This window comes from Triturus cristatus, chromosome 1_2, assembly GCF_964204655.1.
Source record: "Triturus cristatus chromosome 1_2, aTriCri1.1, whole genome shotgun sequence".
In the NCBI taxonomy this organism is placed as follows: domain Eukaryota; kingdom Metazoa; phylum Chordata; class Amphibia; order Caudata; family Salamandridae; genus Triturus; species Triturus cristatus.
In genome coordinates this window covers 1,121,355,493-1,121,380,943 of record NC_140580.1, presented here as the reverse complement: position 1 = coordinate 1,121,380,943, position 25,451 = coordinate 1,121,355,493, and positions in this window count along the sequence as shown.

Sequence of the window (25,451 nt, the reverse complement as noted above, 5' to 3'; positions counted from 1 at the left end):
GAAGGTAAGCACAGAGTTTTGTCTGCAAAGATGTTCAAAGAAGAATGCTTGAAATAATTGCGATCCTTCAATAGCTACAATGGGAAATATTATGAACCCCTCAAATCTCATTTTTTGCAGGTCACATGATATCTGATTATGGGCAGATTTCAAAACTACATAGGTATAAACAGAGTATTTTTAGAAACGTGTTTCAACTTTGTAGCTTCTTGCAGACCTCCTCATTCTGCATATTGAGACTTAGTTAAACTTACCTTCACAGTAATAGCAATAAAAAATGGTATACATTTTTTCAGATTTTCATTGCAATCTAAATTCATATAAATTGCTTATTTTAAAATTTGGATCTGTGAAAGAAAAGAAAAAAAATTATAACATGTAATAATACATTTTTTACAACACAGCATAATTTCCACAAAGTAATTTGTTTGCCTTTTTTGCTGTTCTCAGAATATATTAAATTTCACTAAAAACAGTGATTTCAATCGTACTCATCACTTAACAGCGGGCAAAAAACAAAACAATCAAAAAGATTGTTAAAAAAAAAACAACATGCTATTCTCAACAAAATACCACAAGATACAAATCACAAATATATAAAATGCTTACAGCAAACAAAATTTTATAAGTTTAACTTACAAAAACTGCAAATGTTGTCGCTTTAAAATATTCACCGAATCTAAGGATGAATTTTTGGAGGACGCACCACGCCCACAAAGTTTTCCTACAGTTGTGTGGAAATGTTTTACTTTTCCCGAGGGGCAAACAAAGATCAATGCCACCTTGCAAGATATGCAAAAGAGTTCTGTTGCAAGGGGATCCTAACAAGAAATACTCGTACGGCACGGCAAGTATGATGAAACACCAAAGGACCCTTCATCCAAACAATCTTGCACGAGAAGAGTGCAAACAGATGAGAAACACTCCTGTTCTGTATCTGTAAAAAAGAATCACAAATAAATGTATATTAATAACTTTCAAATTTATACTATTCCATTACTGTACCAACACATTTTATATAAAAACTGACTAAGAAACTATAGCCCTGAACCACAAGTGTGACGATGGTTAAAACACTACATGCATAGTGCATACTACTTTGAAGCAGTTCATGCCCTAAAGCCTACCTCACTAAAAGACTATATGCTAACTGACTGAATGATTACAGTACTATAAGGAGACACACTAGGTGAGTGACAGGGTGTTTGCTAGAAGTGTATGAATACTGACTGGGGAATTGAAGGTGTGAAAGACAACTGTGTAGGTGATTAGAGGCCTGCATGCATAGTGAATAGGCATTTGAAGCAGTCTATGTGCTAAGGCCTGGCTCACTGCATGAGTACTTGGGAACTGACGGAATGATTAGAGTACAGCAAGGAGAGTGCCTGGTTGAATTTATAAGTGGTTGGCTTTTGACACAGAGAATGGATTAGTACTTGGTACTGAATGGGTCACTAGAGGAGTGCAAAGGGAGTGACAGGATGTTTGCTGGACTGTATGGATACTGACTAGGGAATTAAAGATGTGAAAGACAAGTGTATAGTATGTTAGAAGACTGCATGCATACTGCACAGACATTTGAAGCAGTCTATGTGGTAATGTATGGTTCACAACATGAGTACTTGGAAACTGACTAAATCATCAGACTACTGCTAGGACAGTGCCTGGGTAAAACTTTTACATTTTCAGTTCTGGCACAGTGAAGAGAATAGTACATGGTACTGCACTTTAGTGTCAAACCCTGACTCATTTAATCAATGCATAAGCAAAGATTAGCTTCTAATGCTACTAAAACTTGACAACATGACCGATTTTAAAACAGTTATCTGTCAGCAAATACACGATGTTACCAAACACTTCTATCACAATCCTTACCCAAATGTACACAGACTCACAGTGTGATTTTAGACAAGCAACACTATCCCTAGCAGTTTACCAAAACTCATTCACTAGTCTAGAAGAGGTAAGGGTACTGCACACAATCTACATATTTAAGTACAGCACATTAGTTTCAAAGCATGACGCATTTAATCAACGCATAAGCAAAGACTGACTTCTAATGCTACTAAAACTTGACAACATGACAGGTTTTAAAAAGAGTTATCTGCCAGAAAATACACAATGTTACCAAATGCTTCTCTCACAGTGTTTCCCAAATGCACAAAGACTCACAGTGTGATTCTAGACAACAACGACTATACCTAGGAGTTTGCCAAAAATCATTCACTACTGTGGAAGTGATAAGGGAACTGCACACAATCTACATATTTCAGGACTGCACTATTGTGTCAAAGCCTGACTCATTTAATCAAAGCATAAGCAAAAACTGGCTTCTAATGCTACTAAAACTTGGCAACAAGACAGGTTTTAAAACAATTATCTGTCAGAAAATACACGATGTTACCAAATGCTTCTCTCACAGTGGTTCCCAAATGCACACTAATTCACAGTGTGATTCTAGACAAGCACCACTATCCCCAGGAGTTTACCAAAACTCATTCACTACAGTGGAAGTGGTAAGGGAACTGCACACAATCCACATATTTCAGGACTACACTTTTGTGTCAAAGCCTGACTCATTTAATCAAAGCATAAGCAAAAACTGCCTTCTAATGCTACTAAAACTTGACAACAAGACAGGTTTTAAAACAGTTATCTGTCAGCAAATACACGATGTTACCACATACTTCTCTCACAGTGGTTCCCAAATGCACACAGACTCACAGTGTGATTCTAGACAAACAACACTATCCCTAGCAGCTTACCAAAACTCATTCACTACTGTGCAAGGGGTAAGGAGACAACACACAATCTACATATTAAAGTACAGCACATTAGTGTCAAAGCATGACTTATTTTATCAATGCACAAGCAAAGACTGGCTTCTAATGCTACGAAAACTTGACAACATGACAGGTTTGAAAACAGTTATCTGTCAGCAAATACACGATGTTACCAAATGCTTCTCTCACAGTGGTTCCCAAATGCACACATACTCACTGTGTGATTCTAGACAAACAACACTATCCCTTGCACTATACCAAAACACATTTCTTTATCTAGAAGGAGTACTACATTTTAATATAGAAACATAACTCATTTCACAAATTCATAAACAATGACTGGTTTCTAATTCTACCAAAATATAAAAACAGCACAGTTATCTGTCTGCAAACACATGAAAAACACAAATGCTTATCACAGAATGGTTTCTACATGCACACACACTGTCAATAAGATTGTAGAGAAAAAAAGTATTCCCTACACTTTAGCAGGAGAAATACATTAGTCTGATTAAAATCAAAATAGTCTACATACATCCCCCCACAATTAAATAACTCACCTTTCAAGTTGTTTTGGAGATTAAGAAGTATATCAGTCACACACCAGATTTTCTTTTACAGAATCTCTGCACTGTGCACCTCTCAGCAAAAAAAAAAAGAATGGAAAAGTTTCCCTTTTATTTTCCACACATATACATGTAAACATCAAATCACAATCCTTCACACATAAATTCAAAAGCAAACACACATTCCTATTGGTTAAACATTTCAACCCTTTCCAAATGAAATGCATTTCAACCCTTCCCCCAATCTGCTTTCTGCCTGTTACCATAGAAACAGGTCATGGAACACTGCACTGAGCACACAGGTCACAAGTTCAGCACACAATGTTGCTAAACAAGACAGCAAGTGTGCTTGACTTTTCAACATATCAGCTTATCATATATAATGTTCCTTACAATCCATTTTTGTTAACCAATAAGAATCATGCCTTTAAAAAACAGAAATATACACCCTACCTTTCAGTGTAGAAAGTTGTCATACAACCAATGATTTCTTGTCTTTTTTCAATTTTTTTTTCCTTGGATCCGCGCACCCAACGCGGGAGGATCCGTGCACCAAACACGATCGAATGCGCGCACCGTGCGCGCATTCCGCAGTTTAAAAAAAAAAGGGGGGGGCCCAGGGGGTCCTTCTGGGACCCCCTAAGCACCTCTAGAGGGTCAGAGTATTTCCACTCTGCCCCATTTATATGTTTTACACACTTATTCCCCTTGCTTCTTCAGCCTCGCTTCTACCGAGGCAGAAAATGGCCGCCAACAGTTCTTGGTTTCGAATGTAGACAGACACTCGACAGCCAATTAGCATTCAGCGCGCGATCGGGAGGGTGCGTGCTTGGTTCGGGGAGGGTGCGCTTACGGTGCGGGTAGGGTCCGCGGATCCTCCCCGGCCATAGATATATATGTACTTTTAAATCTAATTTTCTCAGGAACTACCAACCAGATTCACACCATTTATGCAAAAGGCACGAGTCTGAACTAAGGACTACCTCTTTGCCAAATTTGGTGTAATTCCGTTCAGCGGTTCAGGCTGTAGCTGCGACAACAGATCCCATGGGAAATAGCATGGGGAAAACGCGTTTTGGGACCCCCCTTTTTTCTCACCCCCCGCTTGACGAATCACCACGAAACTTTCAAGGTAGGATCGGAGTGGAGCTGGCCAAAAGTTAGGAAAATTTTGCAAAGATTCGTCAACCGACATCAGACTTATTGGGAATAGAATGTTGCGGATTTCCTATGGAAAATAGGTCCTAACTATAATTCACTGAAAAAACCATAGGTTTCACACATGTTATAGTTAGCGGAAATTTTACTGATAAAAAACCAATGAAATTCCCCCGTTATAGTTAGTGCAGGCAACTATAACTCACGCGACCGCAATCCTCTGCTGATGCTAATACTGTATTTAGACACTTATTTGCCCATGTCTTCTTCCATAAATTTTTAGCTATACATATATTACAAATATTTTTTTTTCATAAAGACACATATGTCATCAGCAGAAGATTGCCGTCGCGTGAGTTATAGTTGCCTGCACTAACTATAACGGGGGAATTTCATTGGTTTTTTATCAGTAAAATTTCCGCTAACTATAACATGTGTGAAACCTATGGTTTTTTCAGTGAATTTGCAAGGTTTTTTAAATGCTAATTCCTAACTATAACGTGTGTGAAACCTATGGTTTTTTCAGTGAATTTGTACGGTTTTTTAAATGCTAAGTTACTTTACGCCATTCGTGGCGTGCGCGCCCACTTAATGCAGTTCGTTCCGTGCGCGCACCGTGCGCGCACAGTGAGCTTCGCGCACCGTGCGCGCACAGTGAGCACGCGGTGCGCTTCGCGCACCGCGCACCCACTTTACGCAGTTAGTGCCGTGCACACACGGTGGGCACGCGCACCGCGTGCCCACGTTACGCTAGATGGGCCATGTACGCACGATGCGCTTCGCGGCGTGCGCGCCCATTCGTGGCGTGCGCGCCCACTTAATGCAGTTCGTTCTGTGCGCGCACGGTGCGCTTCGCGCACCGTGCGCGCACAGTGAGCACGCGGTGCGCTTTGCGCACCGCGCGCCCACTTTACGCAGTTAGTGCCGTGCACGCACGGTGGGCACGCGGTGCGCTACGCGCACCGCGTGCCCACGTTACACTAGATGGGCCATGTACGCACGATGCGCTTCGCGCACCGTGCGCACATGGAGGACATATGATGCGCTTCGTTGTGAAAGGTAATATTTTAATTTTTCACATCTGTGATGTGCCATGCACAAATGGTGCCCTTCGAGCACCATTTGCACATGGGGTGGGGAGAGTATGGATAATTTTTTGTAAAAAAATTTTTTTACCGTACGCGTACGGTAAGCATAATCGGCAAAATTATCGAAAAAATTAAAATTCCGTTTTTGGCCTTGGGGGATCTTTGGGGACTCCCCCAACATGGCTAGGTGCTTATGAGCTGTCTAAACACCCCTTTACATGTTTTGGTCCTTTGTTTTTTAATCCCCACTCAGAGTGCGAGAGAGAAAATGGCGGCCGCCGCTTCCTGGTTTTGACCGATTCGAATGTTTACTAAGATCTAACAGATAAATCAGAATCGCGCTCGCGCACGTCACCGTACGCGTACGGTAAGCGCACCGTAAGCGCACCGTAAGCTGGCTCAGATATATATATATTGATTTAAAGGCTATTTTCTCAGAATCTACTGAACAGATTTACACCAAACCTACAAAAGGCACTTCCTTGACCTGTAGACTACCTCTCTGCCAAATTTCAAGGAACTCTGTTGAGCCGTTCGGGCTGTAGCTGTGTCTAAAGGTCCTACGGAAAAATGCATGGGAAAAACGCGTTTTGGGACCCCCCTTTTATCTCAGCCCCCGCTTGACGAATCCCCCCGAGACTTTCAGGGTAGGAGCGGAGCGCAGCGCCCCACCTATTTCGAAAATTTCGCGAGGATTCGTCGACCGGCGCCAAAGTTATTCAAAATAGAATGTTGCGGTTTTCATATGGAAACAGGGTCCTATAACTACCTACTGGCGACCGCCAGTAGGTTATATATATATATATATATATATATATATATATATATATATATACATATATAGGGCATCAAACACACAACACATGGCAATGTTGTGGTGTGGTCTAAATCTAATGGGCCCGATTCACAGAACTAACTTAAGACAAAATCCTAAACTTACTACCATTTTGGTCTTCACAGAAGGCACTTACTCATTTTGGTATTCACAGAAGGCACTTACTCATTTCGGTATTCACAGAAGTTAGGAGTCCTAACTTTAGGACTCCTAAATGCCTTCTGTGAATACCGAAAGTCTTAAAGTTAGGATTTTTCTCAGTTTAGGAGTCCTAAAGTTAGGAGTCCTAACTTTACTACTCCTAAACTGAGAAAAATCCTAATTTTAAGGCTTTTGGTATTCACAGAAGGCATTTAGGAGTCCTAAAGTTCGGAGTCCTAACTTTACGACTACTAAATTGAGAAAAATCCTAATTTTAAGACTTTCGATATTCACAGAAGGCATTTAGGAGTCCTAAAGTTAGGAGTCCTAACTATACTACTACTAAACTGAGAAAAATCCTAATTTTAAGACTTTCGGTATTCACAGAAGGCATTTAGGTGTCCTAAAGTTAGGACTCCTAACTTCTGTGAATACCGAAATGAGTAAGTGCTTTCTGTGAATACCAAAATGAGTAAGTGCCTTCTGTGAATACCAAAATGGTAGTAAGTTTAGGATTTTGTCTTAAGTTAGTTCTGTGAATCGGGCCCAATGTATTTAAAAATACACACCATTATTTTTCAATGTATTTCAAAAGTACTGAAACTTCACTTCAATCAATTCTAGCCTGTGTTTAAATAAAAACAAAGGTTAATCTGAATAATATTTTCCTTTTAAACATACCTGTTCCTCTGGTGAGCCATACAGCTGGCTGTACAGGGACAGGATCTCCATAGCCAGCAACTCCAGCTCCTTTGGCAAGAGGTTTGTGACCCAGTCACCTGCTTTTACTGTCATCATGGCACCCAGAGGTCGGAAACAGCAGCAAAAGTTAAGAAGGTGTTGGCTGCAGTGTTTGGAGGCAAGTGAGATTTTTTTAAAATGCTGCGTACATCTGCACGACATGCACAGTCGTCACCAGAGACAGACACATCCATTGGCTTTGGTACGTTCCTATCGCACAGGTTAGCCTATGGCAGTGTGTGTCGCAGAGTTCACACCCACTACCCAGTCTACTTCTGCAGACGACAGTTTAATAGCACATTTCCTGATGGTGAAGTCAGGCAGCCTCCATTTTAGATTTTGAAATCAAGTGTTTGTGAATGTTAAGTGCATCACCACCACTCAAAATGGTGGCTACTTTGTGTACATATTCAAAATGCTAATGTTGTTCATTTGTTTTTGTTTGTTAACAAAAAAGTGTTATGAAGTGCGTTAATGTGGTTAAACTTCTTAAAAATGACCATGTTACCAAAAATATTGTATCTGTTTCGGGCAATTCCGCTGGTCGTAGAGGACAATCTATTGAGGGCGCTGGAATCTACCTTTTCTAATTTCATATGGCAATATGGGAAGGTTAGAAGAGCACTGAAATACTTAGCATTGCCCCAGGACAGGGGAGGGCTTGCAGTTCCCAATATCACTCTGTATTACTGGGCAGCATTTTTACATCAGATGAACACCCTTTTATCGGTAAACAATACAAGGGAACGAGCGCAGGGCCCAACAATACCCACAATCTATGAACTTTCTATGGGGAAGGAAGCCTCTGGGTTGCTATTGAGACAATTGGAACCCAACTATTATAAGAAGGTGCGGTTTAAAGGGATTTATAGCTCATGGAGAATCTGGAAGCAGGTCTCTAAATTTATGGCAATTACGAGAATCTCTAGATACACTCCCCTATGGCGCTTGCAATTATTGCCCTGTCTGGCTAATGACGATATGGGGAAAAAGTGGGGAAAATACAGGGTAGGAACAATAGGGGATTTCTGTGGGGGAGAACAAGATTTTCAATTTTCTAGGCTACAGCGGGTGTTTGGCATTTTTAGACAGCCAATACTTTAAATTTATCCAGATTAAGAATATCACCATATGGCGCCCCAAGATTACGCTAGATAAAATACCACTTTTGGAAGTGGTAGCTAGGGAAACGTGCAGAATTATAGATTTTTATAAAGTGATTCTCGACAAAAGCCCAGATGACCTGGAAAAAACAGAGGCATCCTGGGCAATTAAACTGGGAAACCCAGATGTGGATATCTATTATCCTCTGCTTATCCTCAAAAATGTTGTTATTCTCGAACTTAAAAGCACAACTATATAAAACGTTATTTAATCTCTATTTTACCCCTGCTAGACTTTACCTTTGGGGGAAAAGGGCAGATGACAAATGTCCCAGATGTGGGTCAGGACCTGCCACTTTGATACACATGTATGAATGTGAGAAACTGGCTTCACTGAAAGAAGGGCTGCTAGGTTTTTGGGAGGCACTGTTTGGCCTTAGTTTAGAAATAACACCTACTCTGCTGGTTCTTGGATATGATAGTATGCTGGGTCTTAATACCGAACAAGAATATGGTCTGTTTCTGGGCGCAGCGGTATTTAGGATACTAATAGCTGCAAGATGGAAAGATGCTGAGCCACCAAGCTTTCATATGTGGCTTGCTAGGCTCCTCTGAATTTACAAAGAGCTGTCCATATATACATGTTGAGGCAGACAGGCCAGAGCCCGGGAGAGGAAGATCTGGGCACATATGGCTGAATGGAGCAGAGATGCAAGGATGGAGTAGAAGGGAAAAAATATATATATATAAAATAATAATAATTAAGTAGCGTTGCTAAGCGCCTGTCTGGTTAACGTGGTCGAGCTTCTCTAAGTATGTAAATAGTATAAAGTTGTAATGAAATCTCTGCTGCTCTTTTTGATCCTCCCAATGCAATATATATAGGATTTGTACTTAATTTTCCTTTGTCTCCTTTTTCCATGAATCTGTATGTATCTGTATTTATATACCTAAGCAGGGTACACGGATCCTGCCGTAAAAAAAAAACGGAGCTTTTTTTATAATTAGCCCCGGGGGCCAAATCCTGGGGGGAAAATTATTAATTTTATAGGGGGCCCAGAGGGGCCCCATAGCCCCGGGGAATGCCACCCCCCCCCCCCCCCGGGGCTCCAAAATAAATTGGGAGGGGCTCGAAAGCCCCTCCCAGTATAATTTGTGGGGGGGCTAAATGGCCCCCCCAAGCCCTGGGGACCACCATCTCCCGGGGCTTTATGTATTGAGGGAGGGGGGCTGCGTGGCCCCCTCCTGGAGCCCTCGTAGGCCCTGGGGACTGCCACCCCCCAGGGATAGCTCCTGCAGTGTCGTGAGGTGCCCACCCCAGGACACTGTTGTTTGCTATGAGAGGGCGGGAGTCTTCCACCCCCTCCCATAGCAAACTTGGTTTGGAGTTTGAAAGAGAGAGCAGGTTTCCCTGCTCTCTCTTTCAAAATCCAAACCATATTGCTTTTCCACACGGGGAGCTGCATGTCAGCAGCTCCCCATGTGGAAAAGCAATGGCAGCTCCCGAAGGACACGGGGAGCCGGCTGGGACCGTGGGAGCGTTGGGGCTCCCCCCACGGTCCCCAACGTTTTTTATAAGCCCGGGGGATGGGGTCCCCGGGATAATAAAAATGAGTGATAGGGGCTATTTTTTTTTTTAAACGCAAAGTGCGCGCAGGGTGCGTGGATCCTGGGGTAAAAATAAAATAAATAAAACTAAGCTTTTATTATAATTAGCCCCCGGGGGGGCAAAATTATTACATTTAAAGGGGGCCCAGAGGGGCCCCCCAGCCCCGGGGACTGCCACCCCTCCGGGGCTACAAAATAAATTGGGAGGGGCTCGACAGCCCCTCCCTCTATAATTTGTGGGGGGGCTCAATGGCCCCCCCAAACCTGGGGACCACCACCCCCCGGGGCTTTTTGGATTGAGGGAGGGGGGCTGCGTGGCCCCCCTCCTGGAGCCCTCGAGGGCCCTGGGGACCGCCACCCCCCAGGGCCGGGTCCTACAGTGTCCTGGGGTGCCCACCCCAGGACACTGTTGTTTGCTATGAGTGGGCGGGAGTCTCCCGCCCTCCCATAGCAAACTTGGTTTGGATTTTGAAAGCGAGAATAGGTTTCCCTGCTCTCTCTTTCAAAATCCAAACCATATTGCTTTTCCACACGAGGAGCTGCATGTCAGCAGCTCCCCGTGTGGAAAAGCAATGCCGGCGCCAGAAGGATGCAGGGATCCACCTGGGACTTTGGGGGCATTGGGGCTCCCCCCACGGTCCCCAACATTTTTTATAAGCCCCGGGGGATGGGGTCCCCGGGGATAATACAAATTAGTGATAGGGATTAGTGATTTTACAGTAAAATTAGGAGTCACGCATCCAGCGCGGCTCTCAGCGCAGCCCCCTTGTGTGCACGCATTGGATGCACGACTACTAACCTGTAGGGTGCGTGACTCCAGCACGTTTGGTGCACAACTTCTATGCGTCGGATGCACAATTGGGTGCGCGACTCCAAGCAAAAAAAATAATAATTTAAGTATATTTAAAAGAATATAAAATAATAAAAAAATATATATATTTATTTTAAAGACATTTTATTTTTTTTAAATATGTGTAGTGTAATTTAAAAAAACATATATATAAAAATAAGTAGATAAAAAAATGTTGTTAAAGAATATGATAAAAATTAGAACAAGAAATACATTTTAAAAATATCATTTAAAAAAACCTTTGAAATTCACTGAAAAAACCATAAGTTTCAGACAAGTTAAACTTAAGAATTAGCATTTGAAGAACCTTTGAAATTCACTGAAAAAACAATAGGTTTCAGACATGTTATAGTTAGGAATTAGCATTTAAAAAACCTTAGAAATTCACTGAAAAAACCATAGGTTTTAGGGGTGTTATAGTTAGCTGGACATTTCACTTGTACAAAACCATTGAAATTCCTCCGTTATAGTTAGTTCAGCTAACTATAACTCGCGCGCGCGCAATCCACTGCTGATGATGTCACATATTACATCATTCATGACATGGTCAGTGACATCACTGATGACATCTCAAATGACATCACTGATGACATCACTGATGACATCATCCAGTGAATGTGGTTTGGTTTGATATTTAAATAAGTATTATATATATAGGAATCTACATTGAAGACTGAGTGGATGTAGAAGTGTCTGGATGGAGGATTTAGTACTAATGTGATTGACTGTGTAAGTGACTAATTTAAAGTGTCTCACTAAATATATGGGAAAGTCATTTAACTGTATGAATATTTGTTTCACTCTGTGTCTTGTTGTGAAAACTACTGCATAAGTTGGTTACTAGCTATGTGAAACTCTATATTAGTTTTTTATTAGTTAAGTGAGTATATGTAAGAGAGAGTGAATGTGTGTGTAGTTGGATGGAAGGTGTGTAACTGTCTAAAGATGTGTAAATAAATATATTAAGTAGATATATGAGGTTAAGACTGTATGTGTTGTTTGGGTGAGTGAATGTCTTTATGGGTGTGTTGATGAGTAAATATATTTTTCAATGATAGATGTCCAACAAATTAGAAATATAAAAGGCAACGTATGTGACAGTTGTTGTATATAAATAAGTATACATGATACTGATTGATAGTTTGAGTGACTGTATGGAAAACTATATACTTATAATAGCGATTTTATAACACACTAAGTACGAGTTATTATCTATATGAATAAATAAAGTGTTGTTTGTATAAGTGTGTAGCTGAGTAGATGTAAGTATGATCAATTGTTTCCATAAGTGAGTAGGATGTTTGCATAAGTGAATAGGATGTGTGCTGGTGTCTAATGTCGATATAGGTGTATAAGTATATTTAATAGTGTGCTATTGATCTTTCTCAGCATGTATGAGTAAATGTATAGGTAAGTGTTTAGATGTGTGTGTAGATCTACAAATGACTGAGTGGGTTTTTACAAACTTGTATTGGTGTGCCAATGGTTTAAACATGGTACTCTATATTTTATACTGAATGATTAAAGGTTATACTACTGTGTGATGAAGTGTTTCAGGTTGTCACGTGGATGATGTCATCAGTGATGTCATCAGTGATGTCATTTGAGATGTCATCAGAGATGTCACTGACCATGTCATGAATGATGTAATATGTGACATCATCAGCAGTGGATTGCGGGTGCGCGAGTTATAGTTAGCTGAACTAACTATAACGGAGGAATTTCAATGGTTTTGTACGAGTGAAATGTCCAGCTAACTATAACACCCCTATAACCTATGTTTTTTTCAGTGAATATATATATATATATATAACAGCAATTGATTCCAGTTCACCACAGCGCGGTCTACCAACTGGTGCAGGCAAGACGTGTTGAATCCTACCCAATATAAATTTTATAAGCAAGAACGATTGCCGCAAAATATTTTCCCCAAGCTCCGCAAATCTCACCATGAGATGGTAGGAGAGAACCGTGGCTTGGGGAGTAGGGAATGAAAGATACACAGAAAAGGTGCACATGTGGCTATGTTATATAGATGATTTATCATTTGGAATGAAATTGAAAAGGAATTACTAGACTACTTTGATCGTCTTAATCAAAATAACGTTGGCCTTTCTTTTACATGTAACATCAGTGAAAATGAAGTACAATTCTTAGACCTTACAGTCTGTATCACAAACCCACTGCCACAAATAGCATTCTACATGGTAGTAGCTTCCATCCTGGGCCCCTAAAGAAAAGTATTCCAAAGGGGAATTTTTGCGGATGCAGAGAAACTGTTCAGATGACAAAAAATTCAAAGAGAAATCCGATTAAAGAGTACACAAATGTAAACAAAGAGGTTACAAAATGCGTGACATTGAGGAAGGGAAAGACGAACCGAGAACCTTTCACAATCAGAAACCATAAACAAATATGTTTCACTCGAACTAGTAATGACACACAACAAAGAACATGACCCAATCAGTAAAATCATGAATAAATACTGGGACATAGTCAAAAAGGATCCAAATATTGGAGGTAGTTTGAGTTAGAATGTCGACATTGCATTTAGAAAGGCTCCGTCTCTCAAGGACAAACTCATCAGAAGCCACTTTGCAAGATCTAAAAGCGATACAAGGCTGTCGAACCATCGGAAAGGCTTCACCAAGTGTGATAAATGCAAAGCAAGTAAAATAGTTAAGAACATGAAACATCTTACAGATTTCGAGGGATATAATTTACCATCACACACAAGATCACTTGTGAAACCAACAATGTGGTATATATGAATATGTGTGACTGTGGAAAACAATACATAGGCAGTACCATCTGCCCTCTCAAGAAAAGAATACTAGGACATATTAGAGCGGCAAAAAATAAAGATGTCAACTATGCCATGACAAAACACTTTGAAACACATCCTAACTTCACATGGAAAAACATGAAATATTGTGGCATTGCACACGTTCCAAATCATGAGAGAGGGGGCGATAGAACACAAAAATTGAGACACTTAGAATCTAAAATGATCATCTGATTCAGAACCAAACAGCCACAAGGCTTGAATTCTGATGAAGATCTTTCTGTACATCTATGACAGCCCAATTTTGGATTACAGATACATGAATTGAGCATGGATTATTATACAAATCAAAAATCAGTAAGAAAAACAGTTAAAATGTGTGGACATCCACAGGAAAATATGTGTTTGCATTTAAACTGTAACTATATAAAAGCCACTAAGGCAAGATGTATATTTGTAACAATGACAAACTACTAATGATGTCACTTAGACAAACTGTTTATACTAACACAACTACGGGAATTTTCCTCAGGATAATGAACTATACAATTTGTGATTATTAATTGTAAAGTCACCAATACAATTACCTTTCACACGATTGTTACACAAATAATGCTTTAATCAATTAATTAATTAATTAATCTTTTGTTTTGACTGGCAAAGAAATCCTTGCATATACTATGAATTCATGATTGAAAATATTATCAAACTATATTTATGGAACAAGATCATTTGTATATATGTAAATATATTTTGGCCTTACTACAAACCCCAGAATGCCTTATAATGGACTGTTGTGGCAAATATGTATATCATGGTAAAGGAAACAGGACTTACTCAACAGTGAATAAGCCTTTGTGGTGAAAACGCATTGGTGGTAGTGGTGGTGCAATAAATAACCTTGAAAGGCATCTTTGGGGTGCGGCAGTCATTCTTGCTTATAAAAAAGAAAAGAAAAAAATATATAGATAGATAGATAGATAGATAGATAGATAGATAGATAGATAGATAGATAGATAGATAGATAGATAGATAGATAGATAGATAGATAGATAGATAGATAGATAGATAGATAGATAGATAGATAGATAGATAGATAGATAGATAGATTACTTCACTGACAAAAGTTCTGCTTGGCAATGTTGTGGTGAAGTGGAATGGCAAAGGATCATGGTCTGCAATGGAGTTTGTTTTATAGTGTGCAGGTGAATACAATAAGCCAAAACACCTCAGGTGTGTGATGCTAGCATCCATCCAATAGCCATGGCAATAGTGCAATGTTGAACGCGTCGACAACCCGCCACTAAAACAACACCAGGACAACTGTGAAATTTAAATAGGCTGGGTTAAATCTCACCACCCTTACATCGACAGAGCAATGTTAGCCAGCAGATGAGTCCGTCATGCCGACGGCGGGGAGCCGCATACGAGACGGGAGACACTCTGTCTAGGTGGACAGAGGATCAGACATCACACATCTAAATACGGCAGGTGGAAATCCATCAGCTTGATGGAGTACTTTTAAACTCTGCCACGAAAGGATGACAGGAGTCCCACCAAGCTCTAAATCTATGTGTTCTTCTGAAGAGGATATAGTGCAGCAAAACAAACAACAGCACTAGGAACCAATTTGTTTTTTTTATACCACAAACTGTCATGGTTTAATCGTTCCCCTACTGTATATTGCAATGAAAAATGTGCTTATAAATCATAGTGAGAGAAAAAAGAGATTTAAATAAAACAATAGTCGTGATACCGACATGTATTAATTGATGTAGACCATATATTGAACATGAACTCTATTACTGTCCTACATTATTAGTTACTGTTAATATATTTTGTTTAAGATCATTTGCAAGGCTCTATCACTCGTGTGAGGCACATAGGGGAAGGTTTTATTCTAACACTTAATACACAATAACGAAACATGGCAAAAAACTGTTTAAAAATGTTTGTTGTTTTGTTAATCTTTTTATACAATCCTAAGGGCGCACTTTGCAATGCTGAATTTATTCGTTTTACAAACATAATGCGTAATGTTCCAGCCCCCGCGGAAGCTGCAGAAAGTCATCGGCACTCATGAAGATACTGTTTACCTTCTGTTCTTGGAGTGACAGCTGGTGGTTTTTAAATGTGTCAGGCCGTGATACGTGCCCTAAATTGTAGCGCGTGAAGTGAGTGAGCCTGACATCTTGTCTGGAGGGTTCCGGGGCAGGTCTACCTCCAAGAAAACTTAGAACAATGGATCAGATAATTAATTTGAAAGTGTTCAAATCAATTTGCTAAAAAAGCAGCAGACTCTGCATTAATTAAATATTTCTTTCTGACTCTCCAAGAGCTGGCCCTATTTTTTTTTTAAAATGTGCTTCGGGTGCCCCATACACCAAAACTTACCTCCATTATGCCAGGTCCAGTAAATTCTCATGGGTGCTGCACATATACCATGGGTGACCCTTTGGTATAAAAATGATACACAATATGCCACTGCCAGAATTTTGCCATTAGTTCTGCCCATAAACCATGGGTGACCCTAACGTCAAAATGTATGTCTTGTATGTCAGGGCCAGTATTTTGTCATTACTGCTACCCTCCTACATACCATAGTTCTCCCTTATGCCAAGAATTACCTTAAATGTGGGAGTACCAGCATTTTTCCATGGGTGCCCCATGCCAAAAATATTCCCCCAGTGTGCCAGGACCAACACTTTTCAACAGGTGCCTCTATGCCAAGAATGATATCCATTTTGCCAGTGCTAGCATTTTGTCATTAGTATCCCCATATGCCAAGTATAACGTTTAGAATGCCTACGTTTGCAAGCATTTATCGAATCTTTTTTCTCCCACACGTTGGTGGCCAGACTCAGTCCCCGCTCCAACAGACACGGTTAAAGTGGCAAAGAATTTGGGGGTCAAATTTGATACCAAACAATCTTTTCAACCTCAAGTGGTGGCAGTAGCCGAGATGTGTTTCAACCTGATTAAACCCCTCAAGAAATGTCTTCACTTTCTCCCCCTTAATGCCAGGAAGACTGTAGCATTTGCACTCATTACGTCAAGACAAGATTATTGCAACAGCTTGTATGCGGGATGCACAAAACAGCTAATATGTCAACTTTAGATGGTCCAACATGCAGCATGCAAAGGATGGCGCCACAGCTCCCTACATGGAGCCAGCATCAGCCGCATTAAAAAGATTCCACTGGCTACCTATACATTAGAGACTCTTGTTTAAGACACTGCTGCTAGTTTATAGGGCTTTAAGGCCATGGGCCTGAAATATCTCACTGTCAAATTCAGCCTACACAAGACCCTACGAACACTGAGATCCTCAAGTGCAAATCTGCTGAAGCCCCCCTTCTTCAGACTAAAAACTCATGGTGAAAAATCCTGCATGGTGATAGGCACCAAGGCCTGGAACCACATCCGATTTATAAACAAAGAAGATGCTTTTACAAAGACCCTACAGATGTGGCTCCTCCAAGCCTCTGAGGCACTCTGCCATGCCCTCATCTAAAACGCCCCATTTAGGCTCTGAAAAAAGTCTATGCTGCTGCTTAGTACAGCGCCAGGATGCTCATTCTCTGAGTGACCGTGCGCTTTATAAATATTATATTCATTCATTCATTTTGCCATAGGTGCCTATAATGATGCTAACAACTGCCTCTTGTACAGCAGTGGCAGACTTTTGCCATGGGTGCCTCTGTAGGGCAAGAATTACCTTCAGTATGCCAGGGTCAAGGGCACACTCGCAACCATAAACCACATTCTCACTCATGCCCACTTAGACTCACTCATTCTCATTCTCACTCACTCATTCTCACTAACTTGCACTCATTAATTCATACTCAATCACTCACTGCCACTCACTCTCACTCAGCCTTACTAAGGCTCTTTCATACTCCTACTACTTCATTCTTACCCACATGCTCTCACTTTTTTGTAGTCACTCTTTGTAGCATTCACTTATCCTCACTCACTCATGCTCACTGACACTTAGGGGCACATTTATTAAAAATCAGTGCCATGCAGCGCACCAACCACAGTTTCAATGCTGCATTGCAAGAGGGGAAGAGAGCATTGCAGAGCCAGATCTATTAAGATGTGACACCGCTACTCTCTTCTCCAGCACTGATGGACAAACAGTCCTCCTAGCACCACGCAATTGATGTCTAGCACAGGTTTTGTACAATGAACGGTCACACTATACTAAATAATGACTGGCCATCCCGTACCATACAATGACAGGCCATACCATACCCTGGTAGGCCATATAATACCATCCAATGACATACCATACCATACTATACAATGACATGCCATGCCATACCAAATTATACAATTACAGGCCACACCCTACCATACCAAACAATGACGGGCCATCCCATACCATACCATAGCCTACAATTACAGGTCATGCAATACCATATGATGACTTACTATACCATAACTTAATATACAATGACAGGACATACTATACCATATGATGACAGACTATACCATACCATAATATACAATCACAGGCCATATCATACCAAACAATACCATACCTTATAATCAATAACACACTATACCATAGTATAAATAGGCCTTACCATATCATATCATGCCATAGTACACATTGACAGGAATTACCATACTACACAATGAAAGGCTATACTGTAACAAACCATACCAAACAATGACTGGCCATCCCATACCGTACAATGACAGGCCATACCATACCTTACCATACCATGACAGGCCATACCATACCATACTGTACAATGACACGCCATGACATATCATAATATACAATTACAGGACACACAATACCATACTAAACAATGATAACCCATCCTATACCACACCATACCAAACAATACCATGACAGACCAAACCATACAATATCAAACAATGACAGGTCATACCAGATCATACCATAACATTCCATACTATACCATCAATACATCACCATACCATGACAGGCCATACCATACCAAACCATGACAGGCCATACCATACAATGACAGACCATACCATACTATTCAATGACAGGCTATATTATATTATGTTATACAATGACAAGCCATGCTATACCATATTACACAATTCCAGGACATAGATAACATAACATACTAAACAATGACATCCTATGCCATACCACACCATACAATCATGCGACCGCCACTCTATCACAAGGATGATGTCATCAGTGATGTCATGAGTGATGCCACTGACCATGTCATGAGTGATGTAATATGTGACGTCATCAGCAGTGGATTGCGGGTGCGCGAGTTATAGTTATCTGAACTAACTTTAACGGGGGAATTTCAATGGTTTTTTACGAGTGAAATGTCCAGCTAACTATAACATGTGTGAAACCTATGGTTTTTTTTAAGTGAATATATATATATATATATATATATATATATATATATATATATATATATATATATATATATATATTACCTACTGGCGGTCGCCAGTAGGTAGTTATAGTTAGGACCACGTTTCCATAGGAAATCCGCAACATTCTATTTTGAATAACTTTGGCGCCGGTCGACGAATCCTCGCGAATTTTTCAAAATAGGTGGGGCGCTACGCTCCGCTCCTACCCTGAAAGTCTCGGGGGGATTCGTCAAGCGGGGGCTGAGATAAAAGGGGGGTCCCAAAACACGTTTTTCCCATGCATTTTTCCATAGGACCTTTAGACAGGGCTACAGCCCGAACGGCTGAACAGAATTACTAGAAATTTGGCAGAGAGGTAGTCCTCAGGTCAAGGAAGTGCCTTTTGTAGGTTTGGTGTAAATCTGTTCAGTAGATTCTGAGAAAATAGCCTTTAAATCAATATATATATCTGAGCCAGCTTACGGTGCGCTTTCGGTACGCTTACCGTACGCGTACGGTGGCGTGCGCGAGCGCGATTCTGATTGGCTCTTAGATCTTAGTAAACATTCGAATCGGCCGAAACCAGGAAGCGGCGGCCGCCATTTTCTCTCTCGCACTGAGAGTTAGGTTTTAAAATAAAGCCCAAAAACATGTAAAGGGGCTGTTTAGACAGCTCCAACACACATAGCCATGATGAGGGAGTCCCCAAAGATCCCCCAAGGCCAAAAATGGAATTTTTATTTTTTCGCTAATTTCGCCGATTACGCTTACCGTATGCGTACGGTAAAAAATTATTAAAAAAAAAAACTATCCACACTCTCCCCACCCCGTGTCCAATTGGTTGGCGAAGGCCACCAATTGTGCATGGCTTATAAGATGTGCGATAAACTATAATATTTTTAAAAAAAATAATAAAAGAAAAAATTATCCACACTCTCTCCACCCCGTGTGCAGGCACCATTTGTGCATGGCTTATAAAAATTACGAAAAATTAAAATATTACCTTTCAAAACGAAGTGCATCATATGTCCTCCATGTGCGCACGGTGCGCGAAGCGCATCGTGCGTACATGGCCCATCTAGCGTAACGTGGGCACGCGGTGCGCGTAGCGCACCGCGTGCCCACCGTGCGTGCACGGCACTAACTGCGTAAAGTGGGCGCGCGGTGCGCAAAGCGCACCGCGTGCTTACTGTGCGCGCACGGTGCGCGAAGCGCACCGTGCGCGCACGGAACGAACTGCGTTAAGTAGGCGCGCACGCAACGAATGGCGTAAAGTAACTTAGCATTTAAAAAACCGTACAAATTCACTGAAAAAACCATAGGTTTCACACACGTTATAGTTAGGAATTAGCATTTAAAAAACCTTGCAAATTCACTGAAAAAAACATAGGTTTCACACATGTTATAGTTAGCGGAAATTTTACTGATAAAAAAACAGTGAAATTCCCCCGTTATAGTTAGTGCAGGCAACTATAACTCACGCGACCGCAATCTTCTGCTGATGACATATGTGTCTTTATGAAAAAAAAATATTTGTAATATATGTATAGCTAAAAATGTATGGAAGAAGACATGGGCAAATAAGTGTCTAAATACAGTATTAGCATCAGCAGAGGATTGCGGTCGCGTGAGTTATAGTTGCCTGCACTAACTATAACGGGGGAATTTCACTGTTTTTTTATCAGTAAAATTTCCGCTAACTATAACATGTGTGAAACCTATGGTTTTTTCAGTGAATTATATATATATATATATATATATATTCCCCAAGGATGCCCATGCAATGAGAGGCGCACTCCTCCAGCTGTTGGTTTACAAAACCTTTTATTTATCTGAAACAGCGCTACAAGTCCGAAAATTCTATCCATGCGGCCTGACGCGTTTCAAAGCAATCGTGCTTCTTCCTCAGAGGCCATTTGTCAGCACATCAAGTTCAGGGTTCCCACAGTTCCTCACGTTTCTGCATACATTAATTGGCCTCAGGTGTGCCTTTTCTAGTAACTTTCCAACATGCACGCTGGGACTTGTAGTTTCCATACCCATTTATGACCTCTAGTGGCTGTGTGCTGTACAATCAATAATGGATTAATAGTCGCCCTCCAGTTAGCGTCGTATTTGAAGTTCTGTTCCTTGCTCTGGAAACAGCTGCGCCGTCCTTTACCAGATAATACCGGTAAGACGATCCCCAGTATGATTTTAAGGGGCGGTGCGATCTCTCCGCGGCTGGACTTGCCGCGTAATATATTCCCCAAGGATGCCCACGCAATGAGAGGCGCACTCCTCCAGCTGTTGGTTTACAAAACCTTTTATTCATCTGAAACAGCGCTACAAGTCCGAAAATTCTATCCATGCGGCCTGACGCATATATATATATATATATATATACATAGACTTTGTTTTTATATACCTGCATGTATACATTGTTTTAGCAAGATGGTGGAGCTGTTTATTCTGTTCGCTGTCCTTATATTGCTAATCACTTGCATCTGCTTTTGTCTATTGATCATTGCAGCGCATATATTCTATGCAAGAATCACGATGATTCAATAAATATTGAAAAACACACCTCTGTGTATTCCTTGTATATTTCTCTGAAATAAAGAAAGCACGAGTGACTGAGCGAAAGGGTTCTAGATCTATTATCACGATTCCTGGGGAGGGTCAGGGTTGTCATGTTCTGTGGTTGCCAAAGCCATTTGCTGCGTGTCTAGATTTAGTGGTGCTTATGGTGGCACTGTGAGCTAGCTGATTTATAGGACAACATATCCTGAGGGAGTGATCAGAATCAGTCTGGCAGTCTGGCAGCATCCCAACGTTCATGGTGCCCAACAAATGCGCAGTTCCTAGTGAAAAGTAGAAACTATACGACAGGTCCTAGCCCAGCTCATCCATGCCCAAGGCCGGCCCTGTCCAGCGATGCTAGCCGGATTCCCGCATAGTGCAGGAGCCAACATTGCTTCAGCATGGAGGGAGCAGCTATTTTTGCTTGCTCCCTCCGGATGGGAGCAATATCTGGAGTACAGGCAGGAAATCAGACGTTTGCTCCCATCCGGCAGGAGCATGTTTAAATCTGCTGCAGGCTCGGAGCAGATTTGCTTTCCCTGGCTACGCTGTTGCAGGCAAGGAAAGCATGTTTGCTCCCACCCTGGAGGACATTGAAAAATGCTCTGGCCAGGCAGGAGCAAACATATGTTTCTCTGCCCACACTCTGTCCCTGGGGTGGGCTACCTGGGTCACAGTAATAGAGCCGACCCTGGGGAATGAAGTCTCCTGGGTCTAAGATGGCTGTCAGCCACGGGGATGGGGTCCCTGGCGTTTAAGATGGCTGCCACAACTTTCTGGTTGTCATGGTGGCAGTAAATCAGATCTCAGCAGGAAAGCTCCCAGGTCCGCAGAGCCTCTGCGGCACGAAATACACAAGGTTTGTGAGCATAAATTGCTCAAAAATGAAACACTGAATTTACACCAAATCACCAAAAGCACTTGTTATGGACCATGATCTAGCTTTCTGCCAAATTTGGTGTAAATCCGTTGAGCAGTTTGGGCTGTAGATGTGTCGTCTAAAGTTCCTAAAGAAAAATGAAGGTGGGAAAATGCGTTTTGGAACCTCCTTTTTTTCTCAGTCCCCCTCTTGACGGAACACCCCAAAACTTTCCATGCATAAAGTAGTCAAAAATTAATACTGATTTTGGAAAGTTTTGTGAAGATTCGTCAAACAGCACCAAAATTATTAGCAACACAAAAAAGGCATTTCCTATTGAAACACGATCCCATCCATAACTATATAAAATATGTCTCAAAGGCACAAACTTCTCACGGCTCCCAGACATGCAGCAGTGGTGCGCATACTGGTGTGAGTATCTGACCACATTTTCAGCAGCATCTTTCACATTCCTGAAGGAAACGCGCACTCCGAAGTTGCTTGTGCCTAGGATTTATTTACATCATATTGTGCAGAGACATCAAAAACACCCGATCTGGCATATAATCGCCTTGTTCACAAATCAAATATAGAAATTATATTATAACATGATATACGATAGTATAATAATCCTTATGTACAAAAGCTGTACAACATGGCTAAAAAATATTGACAAAGCTAATAGATCTCGCATGGGTGAGACCTATTGGCTTTGCCAATGTTTGCTACGCAGTACAAGTGTTCTCTTGGTGATTTTAGGCATCTGGGGTCGAAGAACAGGTCCGAATTTGTGGGATTTTCTCAGAAGACTCCGAGGAGACTGGGGAGATCAGTAAGAAATTCAAAAATAAACGCATTCAAAGAATGTTTTACGAATGACAACGAATCGGTTAAAAAGTGAACATTTTCTGTCAAGCGCATTTGTTTTTGTGCTTTTGTTTCTGATCTCAATGAAGCAAATTCTTTGAAATCCTACACCCCGCCCACTCCGGCGTTCTGCCTCTTCCCCCTCGGCCAGCAAACACAGGCGGATGTTGGATTAATTACCGGAAGTGGATGAGTGAGGCGCACAAAATGGCGCCCGTTTCGTTCCTGACCACAACCTTTGCTCTTCTGAAGACTAGAAACGACTGGACCATTTCTCATCAAATTTTATATAAATTTGTGGAAGTGCTTGTGTATAACACGAGGTGTCCCTGAAGAGAGCAGAACAATGAAAGGCACGAAACTGATAAACAGGGAGTGAGCCCAGGAGAGCGGCGAGGCAGTGCTGTAGACAGCGTGATGGAGGAGACATCGCAGGCCGGCACATGGACACTCCTTCATTCTGTGGCTCCGCCATTGTCTCGCTCACTCTCTGCCGTGTCTGCTGACACATCAAACGTCGCGGAGAAGTGATCATCTTTACCTGGCAGAAGATGCCGGGAGGCAGCAAAGAGAGGGGAGCAGCTAGGAAACCACAATCTGAGATTGCGCAGAGCACTCACTCGCTTAGCACCTTTGCCTCCCCCCTCTATCTTCGAGGGACTGTACCCAGTCAGTAAAATATTGAAGTCACATGGAGCAGAAAATGAATTGTCGTGGGGTGTAAGGTAGAATCTGTCGAGTAAGCTACACCGAGCTTTAGACGGCAAAGCGCTGAAGCCACAGTTCTTCCTGCAATTCAAAAACACCTACATTTTGAAATAATTATTATGTTTTTTTCACCCCAGCCTGAGCTTCATATACCAAATGTCCTAATGCCACATCTGTTTCTGCAATTTGTGCATCTTATAGAAAAGGTCCTTAAGCACACTCCACGACTAAGTACTCTAAGGCGGTGAAAAAACAGCAGGCCGTCCTACCTGTGCTGTGCAGTATTAGTTATTTAGTGAGTCCCTTCATTTAAGGTTTACATACAGTATTGACCTACTTCCAGTATAGCAAGATAAAGCACAAAGCACTGTCATCATACATATAATATTCACACCTGAAGTAGATTACATTACACATTTATTCAATAGGGTGCATGGTCCTTTATTGTGAGGGTAGGTATGACCTGGGACATAGCAATTGTTAGTGCAGTAGGCCCAGTGGCACCATTGTCCGGGGATATGACAGCAAACTGTCTGCACCATAAGGTAATGATACCTTTTACTACCCAATTGGGTGATGGGTGGGGCATCATTCCTAAGGCGTGGAACAACCTACCCCACCACATCAGAGACTCCTCCCCTCTTCTTGAATTCTGCAAGACGTTGAAGACCTGACTTTTCAATTAACCAACCTACTATAAGCAGGGCTAGGCACACTCACCTGTCCTGTGCCAGGATACCCTTGCAGACGATGGTACGCTTAAACATATAAGTCATGCCTTAGGGCCCATGGCACCCTTGCTAAGCCACTGAGGTGGGGAGACTGCGGTCCATCGCAATGCTTAATTTGAACCAGTGGTTTCCGGTGCTCAGCACCGGCACTTAATTGTCAGCACCAGGGTCGGTGAAAGTCTGCCACAAGGTGGCGCTGACTGGCTAATTTAGAGATGACTACGACAACAGTTAATTATTAACTCAATATACATTAAAAATTAATATTACCTGCTGCCCAAGTCATTCTTAAAGCTTTGGGGGCCTGAAATAGTCCCAATTGTCACAAATGTAGTAGTGTGATGGTTAGTAGTTGTGTTGTTACTATCATTGGGGGTAATGTGTAATGCAAGTTGCAGTGGCCTCCTGACGAGAGCACTTAAGCACTGGTCTATCCATCAGTTGGTTTGGGCTGCATGGATGGATGGGTCTCCTGCGCCTTTGTGAACTGATGAAAAGTGAAAGTATAAGTGCCCTGAGCACACGCTCCAAAGTCGAGGTGTATTTCCCAGGGCCTTCTTTCATTCTTGTTCCTCTTCATGTAGGACACCCGCTTCTTTTTCTTTCGAACCTCGAGGCTAGGTTACAGAAACTTTGCATTGTTTCCAAAAAAATAGCCCCTAATCATTTTGATGCGTGTGCTCCCCAATGGTGCATACA